This window comes from Poecilia formosa, unplaced genomic scaffold (genome assembly GCF_000485575.1).
Source record: "Poecilia formosa unplaced genomic scaffold, Poecilia_formosa-5.1.2 Scaffold52, whole genome shotgun sequence".
In the NCBI taxonomy this organism is placed as follows: Eukaryota; Metazoa; Chordata; class Actinopteri; order Cyprinodontiformes; family Poeciliidae; genus Poecilia; species Poecilia formosa.
This window is the reverse complement of record NW_006799991.1, coordinates 305,825-312,688: the sequence shown is the minus strand read 5'-3', so window position 1 is coordinate 312,688 and position 6,864 is coordinate 305,825. Positions and strand designations below refer to the sequence as shown.

The following is a 6,864-nucleotide window of genomic DNA, read 5'->3' as shown; positions in this document are numbered from 1 at the left end:
ACCTGCCTCAGAGTCAGAACAGACCTTTGAGACAGGACCTGCCTCAGAGTCAGAACAGACCTTTGAGACAGGACCTGCCTCAGAGTTAGGACCTGCCGCCAAGTCAAGACCTGTCTCCGAGTCAGGACCTGTCGCCAATTCAGCACCTGTCTCTGAGTCAGGATCTGGGGCAGATGGACGGCATATTGCAAGAAGGGGTAGGAGGTCTGGCTGTAGAAGGAGGGGGGCGAAGGAGATACGTTAATCCCCCCGATCCCCCTATAAATGCTATTTTATTTATATAATTAGGGCTATATGGGAATATGGTAAATGTCGCCTGGTGGTGGTGGGCCATAATTGAACATTTTGTATATGTTAAATTACGGGGGAAAAAACTGTTAAATTACGGAAGAATTCTGCTGAAATTCCATAAAAAACGATAAAATGTATTGGCAGAAAATTACCAGGACATTTCCCCTTTTTTTAATGGAAAAAATTTTAATAAAATACTGGTAAATTACGGGAAACTTCTGACGGAAATTCTGTATAAAACACTGAAAATATCCTGGCAGAGAATTACCAGGAGCATTTTTTATTTTTATTTATTTATTTATTTATTTTTTCAGAATTTTCATCAAAAATATTTTCCATAATTTATCAGTTTTTATGTAAAATTTACCAATATTTTGTTAAGCCAAAACTGAAATCCTCTCTCTTTTTACTTTGTCTTTTGTGATTTATTAACAAACTTTTTTAAAAAACCTCGGACATTTCCAAATATTTTTGTCCTCCAAACCATTGAAGTCTGTATTCTATACCATAAGTTAATTATAGTGTAAAATATATTAAAGTTTAATGTATTTAATATATTCTTAACATAATTTTGAAACTAAATTTAATTCTAAGTCCACAGGAAATGTAGTTGTAGAACACAAAACACTTAGTTTGAAAGTAGCTCATGGAAAGTGATGTAAAAATGAAAGCATTCTACAATCAATTTGCAGAATTTATTTTGAAATTTAAGACCATAAATTGACATGTCATCTAATTTTTATAACTAACCTTTACTATTATATATTAAGAGCTCAACATATTCTTGAGTTTGCTAATGTTTATCTTCTGTACATCACAACTAATTTATTGCATTTTACTATGCAAATTTTCAACGTATGAAGTAAATGTAAAGCAGTCTTGACTCTAGTCTTTGAAGTCAAATAAACAATTTTCTTCAGTTATTACTATAAGATGAAACATAAAAAAATTGCTTTTGAACATGGAAATCACAGTTGTAAACAGCACCAACAAACTTCAAAATAAATGCCCAAAGTCAACCATTATTTTTATGAAATACAGGCATAAACATTTTGTTAAAAATCAAATGCTACATAAACCCAGCCAGTAACACTTTATTTGAAGGCGGGTGAATAAGACTGACATGACACTGTCATAAACACCTGTCATGAACATGAATAAGTCTTCATAAATATTTATGAATGTTGTCATAAAGAGTCATTTGGTAAATCATGACACTTTTAATACAAAGTTGACATTATTGAAAATGTCTTTGTTTTGACAACTTGACGTTAATCTAGACAAAGATTAATGATTGATTAATATTATTCAGCAGGTTGTTTTCTTGTCAGCACAAAGACGGTACTCATATCTTTCATGTGACGTAAGTGTCAATAAAATGATAGTATTATAAAAAATAAAGCTGTGGTCAATAAATCCCCACATATTAGTTAATTATTTCATCAGTAAACCAATGATTTACTTGTGAAATGATTTATTTATAATATGTAAATAAGTTACCAGTTCAGACACTGCTAGGATCCTTTTATTGCAATTTAGATTGTGGTGATTTTGTTCTTTTATGCTGAGTTTGCATGCATTTCTAGAATGTGTAATATTACCTTGACCTCTATAATCATATGTCCTAATTTATTACTTGAGAAGAATTATCAGAAAAAACTGTAGCAAGTTTTACATTCAATGAATAAAAATTTAATTTTGATCAAGTATGGAAAGCAAATGTAAGGTATCTTTATAGTGATTGTTGTGTTTATGATATTCTATTTGGAAGCTTGTTTTTTTCACCAGGTTCCAGTTTTGTCTCAGACTAACTGTGGTTGGCAGTAGATTTGGTGTGAATTATATACATGACTGCCTCATAAGTTTTAGATAAATCAGTGAAATGTTTGTAAGCTGTTGGTTCAGTGGCTAATTAAGACACACATCACTTTATTTTATGTCTGGAATTTACAAGGTGCAGGTAGTTTTATAGTAGAGACACTTCAATGCAGATATTTAGACAAACCACATTCATAAGATGATAAAAAACATCCAAGGATAGCTTCAATTTGAAATACACACACGGACATGTTCTAAAATTCACTTTTTTATTGCACTCATTATCACTTCCAGATTTTATTTTTTTGTAGACATGACCCTGCATGTCTTGGTTTTACTTTTATATTGAAGCTTATAGATGAAGCTGAAGTTGGTTTCCAATTCCAGCTTCCAATAGCTAAAGGGCGATTCCACTTAATTTTTCACTACTTTCCGCATCTTTAATCAACTGTAGTTTAAAAACTACTACACCTAGAGACTTGAAACCTGGACAAGATTATTCTGCTCTAATGCCAGAATATTTATAACCATGTTTAGGATTTGTGAAACTTTTATCTGATTAGTGAAAACTCAATAAAGTTAGATTTTCACCATTTTTGTCACCTCTTTCATTACTACAACTGCTCTAATTAAAAAACTGTAACTCCTAGACACTTCAAACCTGTACCAGATTAAAAAAAATTAAGTGGAATCGCCCTTTAGCTATTGGAAGCTGGAATTGGAAACCAACTTCAGCTTCGTGTTGTTGGACTACTTTGACAGCCTCATTAGTGACAGATCTCTGAAGCTGTAGCTGTGTTTCTTAAATGACCAAGTGTTGTAGGGAAATACTGTACATTCATAGAGCTTCTTGATGGGAGTTACTCAGCCAGGGAGATTTAGCATGATGTTTTTCATTCTGTCTAGTAAACAGATAAAATGTATGTGTGCCGTGGCCAGATCTCTGCTTTAATTTTCACACATCAGTGTTTTGTTCTTTTGTTTTTTTTTTCCCTCCTCCAATGCATCATAATGAAATTAACTTGGGATTGTCATAACAAAACATAATAAGCCGAAGTAAAGATGTCTAAATCATGCTGAAATGCTTTCTCTTTTCATCACAACACAGTTACATCATTGCAAATGAAGCTGAGATTCTCTGCATGGTATTTTTTTTCTGATCTAGCAATCCAACATCCTCTAGCTGCACTAAAGTAATATACCCTCTGTTAAATGTTTGATTTTCTGGATTATTTTCTTCGGCAGGAAAATAAGTGTCCTAGTTCAGACAAGTTGCTTGCAATTTATCTACAACTGAATTCAGGTACACACAAAACGAAAATGTATAACATATTTTTTACACTCGCAAAATATACTTTTTTTTTGTCTGGTTCACCCTTGGGTAACAGTTTCCAGATGCCTGAATTGGGTTAAGCTGTTCAAACAGTTATGTCCGAGTATAAACACCCTGGGAATGTCCAGCCATCGTTGGGGGCGGGTGTGGCTCAGTGGAAAGAGACTTCGTTTTGTAAAGTGCTTCCTGCCACACGTCAACGTGCCCGCAACCCCAATTTGCCTGCTCTTCTGAATATCTGTGTATATAAATTTGAAAGTGTTGGAGTTTGACTGGCTGACTGCGGTTCTTGGAAATCATTCTGAGTTATTATTACGACCACAAAAGTGCCATACAGACACAGTCGACTTGCCATAGCAGAGACTGGCTCTGTGAAAGGATTTGGTCTGAAATCAACTTCAGAAGACATTGATGAAGTGACTTTATTTGCAGTGAAACAAGGTATTAGTTGATTTCAGCCAAAATTATTCCACTATCAGAATAATAATAAAAAACATAAAAATTAAAAAATTGCAAGCCTTGACCTGACTGCAGTCACGAAAAAGTCAAATGTGGGTCGCATATTTAAAATAAATAAATAAATAAATTGGACTTGGGTCACATTTGCCTGCTATGTGAACATAGTAACCTAAAGCATCAAACAGACCTGATAGTTATCCCATTTGTTTCATGAGGAATGGGTGAAAATTTCAGGAAACTATTGCAAGAAGTTTCTGCAGGATATGTAAAAACCAAAGACATACTGTGACAATCTGGTTTTAGCTCAGTTTGTGACTAACACTAAATCAGTGTCTCATCTTGACTTCCCTATAAATCTGTACAAAGTGGATGATAAAATAGTCTATATTTGTGAGCATCAGTAAAGTAGGAGGTTTAATGCAGTGATCTACTTCTCCGTTCTGTGTCTTGAGACTATCCATTCTTCTCTTTTCACATTCTCACCTTCACTCCAGTTATATGGATGACCCTGAGCAACTGTACAGTCCACAGTGGCTAGTGCTAGTGGGTTGCTTAGGGGATGGAAAGCCATAGGTCCTTTTTCCTAAACTTTATTATTATAGCCCCTTTATTACTATGTCTGCCTGATTTCCCAGTGGCAATGAAATGAAAAAGCAATTGGTTCTCCTTTTTATTACTGTCATCTTTGTTTTCAGACCTAGAGAGTGAAATTTCCCGAACTCAAAGAGTTGCACTTTTACCCTTGTCTGAAAGCAGGAGGAAGGAAAACAATAACTGGGACAATAACAATGGAGATCATAAAAAAAAAGACCTGTCACAAAGGCAACTGAAACCAAAGGGCCACCAGCATGTCGACGCCCACCAGTTGTTTATGACTAGATGAGTCAGTAAGAGTTGGATGGTGGCCTTCGCTATCTGCCAACTCCCACAGTCAAGGAAAAGATGTTTTAGAGGAGATTAAGATCACAGATGGTGAGGGAACAGGGATGTGGAGAAAGGAGGCAGAGGTGGAGGGTGGCAAGAGAGAGATGGATGTTTCACAAAGAAGAAAGCAGAAGAGGGAATATTTGCAAAAAAAAAAAAAAAGTGTTTTAAAGGATAAAGGGGGAGATCAGGAGAATCACTCCCCTGGGGTCTTTAGTAGCCCCATGGAGACATGCTGATGGGAGATCAGACAATGCCTCAAATCATTTATTCATCTGCTTCATTAAGGGAGAACGGCAAGGCTGTGTAGGGACCCGCAGGTCACTCACCGTTCAAAGAAAGCTTCAACTGTGTCAGCTATTTATGGGCCTCGTTATGAGCAACACTTAAAGAAATATTTATACTCTTTTATTTGGACNTTGAATTTGAAAAAACAAAACAAACAACAACAAAAAACTGCATGGAACATATATGAATAGTAATCTGATCTTTAGTGAAGTTTCACAAATCACATAAAGGTTTCACAAATTCCAAACATGGATTAAAATATTCTGCTATTAGAGCACAACAATATAGTCCAGGTTTGAAGAGTCTAGGTGTTGTAGTTTTGGAGTTGGAGTGACCAATATCCAAAAAATGTCCAAAATCAGCCTTTATTGAAGTTTCACAAATCAGAAAAAAGTTTCACGAATCACAAACATGGTTATAAATATTCTGCTATTATAGCAGAATAATCTAGTCCAGGTTTGAAGAGTCTAGGTGTTGTAGTTTTTTAATTAGAGCAGTTTTAGTGTGATCCAGATGCCAAAAAATAGTGATTATCGAACTTTATTGAGTTTTCACAAATCAGGAAAAGGTTTCACAAATCACAAACCAGGTTTTAAATATTCAACTTGAAGAGGAGAATAATCTGGTACAGGTTTGAAGAGTCTAGGTTTTGTAGTTTTTTAATTAGAGCAGTTCTAGTAATGAAATAGGTGCCAAAAAATTGTGAAAATCTAACTTTATTGAGTTTTCACAAATCAGGAAAAAGTTTCACAAATCCCAAACATGGTTTTAAATATCCAGCTTGAAGAGGAGAATAATCTGGTCCAGGTTTGAAGAGTCTAGGTTTTGTAGTTTTTTAATTAGAGCAGTTCGAGTAATGAAAGAGGTGCCAAAAATAGTGATTATCGAACTTTATTGAGTTTTCACAAATCCCAAGCATGGTTATAAATATTCTGCTATTAGAGCAGAATAATCTTGTCCAGGTTTCAAGTCTCTAGGTGTAGTAGTTTTTAAACTAGAGTTGATTAAAGATGCGGAAAGTAGTGAAACATTAAGTGGAATCACCCTTTAGCTATTGGAAGCTGGAATTGGAAACCAACTTCAGCTTCGTACGGGAGACGCAGTTGGTGTTACTCCAATTTCTCTCAGTTTATGAGAAACTGCAGAGCAACAGGCAGCTTAGAGTCCCCAATGCACGACCTACTGGTGAAACACCGTTACTGCACCCATCATCTTTAAATGATCAAAAGTGACAACCCAATTGTGATTTACAAGGTTGTTGAGTGCTTTAGAAGAACCCTGGCACGACCGCGTAAAATCAATCTCAGAGACACCATTCTTCAAAAGGCATGGGGGCTCATCAAAAAGGCTACGTGTTGTGGAGACGATTCAGACGAAGAAGAGAGGCAAGAACCCACCAAGAGTGGACCAAACGTTGTGTTTAGTCCACGCATAGCTGAGCCTCTAAATTTGGTCGACTCAGAGGTCGGTACTGACTCGGAGGAGTCAGGGCCGGTCTCCGAGTCAGGTCCTGCCTCAGAGTCAGGACCTGTCTCAGAGTCAGGACCTGTCTCAGAGTTAGGACCTGTCTCTGCGTCAGGACCTGCCTCAGAGTCAGAACAGACCTCTGCAACGGGACCTGCCTCAGAGTCAGGACCTGTCACCGAGTCAGGACCTGTCTCAGAGTCAGGACCTGTCTCAGAGTTAGGACCTGTCTCAGAGTTAGGACCTGTCTCTGCGTCAGGACCTGCCTCAGAGTCAGAACAGACCTC

At 36.4% G+C, this 6,864-nt stretch overlaps 1 protein-coding gene and 1 long non-coding RNA gene across 2 annotated transcripts in view; one reads left to right on the top strand and one right to left on the bottom strand.

Moving 5' to 3' along the window:
- agbl4 (AGBL carboxypeptidase 4) overlaps positions 1 to 6,864 on the top strand; it is a 303,338-nt gene that overhangs the window by 124,265 nt on the left and 172,209 nt on the right. The gene's annotated exons all lie outside the window — the stretch shown is intronic.
- On the bottom strand, positions 6,469 to 6,854 carry LOC107836330 (uncharacterized). Its single transcript, XR_001662211.1, has 2 exons — positions 6,804 to 6,854; positions 6,469 to 6,767 (listed from the first exon to the last, which is right to left on the bottom strand). It is a non-coding gene; the product is annotated as an uncharacterized LOC107836330 (long non-coding RNA).